Source organism: Gracilinanus agilis, chromosome 2 (assembly GCF_016433145.1).
Source record: "Gracilinanus agilis isolate LMUSP501 chromosome 2, AgileGrace, whole genome shotgun sequence".
Taxonomy (NCBI): Eukaryota; Metazoa; Chordata; class Mammalia; order Didelphimorphia; family Didelphidae; genus Gracilinanus; species Gracilinanus agilis.
The window spans coordinates 356,099,426-356,099,932 of NC_058131.1; positions in this window are offsets into that span (position 1 = coordinate 356,099,426).

Genomic DNA, 507 nt, shown 5'->3' on the forward strand with positions numbered 1-507 from the left:
GGAAAAAATCTTTATAACAAAAAACTCTGACAAGGGTCTAATTACTCAAATATATAAGGAGTTAAATCAATTGTATAAAAAAATCAAGCCATTCCCCAATTGATAAATGGGCAAGAGACATGAATAGGCAATTTTCAGGTAAAGAAATCAAAAGTATCAATAAGCACATGAGAAAGTGTTCCAAATCTCTAATAATTAGAGAAATGCAAATCAAAACAACTCTGAGGTATCACCTCACACCTAGCAGATTGGCTAAAATGAAAGAAGGGGAGAGTAATGAATGCTGGAGGGGATGTGGCAAAATTGGGACATTAATGCATTGCTGGTGGAGCTGTGAACTGATCCAACCATTCTGGATGGCAATTTGGAACCGTGCTCCAAGGGCTATCAAAGAATGCCTACCCTTTGATCCAGCCATACCACTGCTGGGATTGTACCCCAAAGAGATCATAGATAAACAGACTGGCGCGAAAATATTTATAGCCGCGTTTTTTGTGGTGGCAAAAA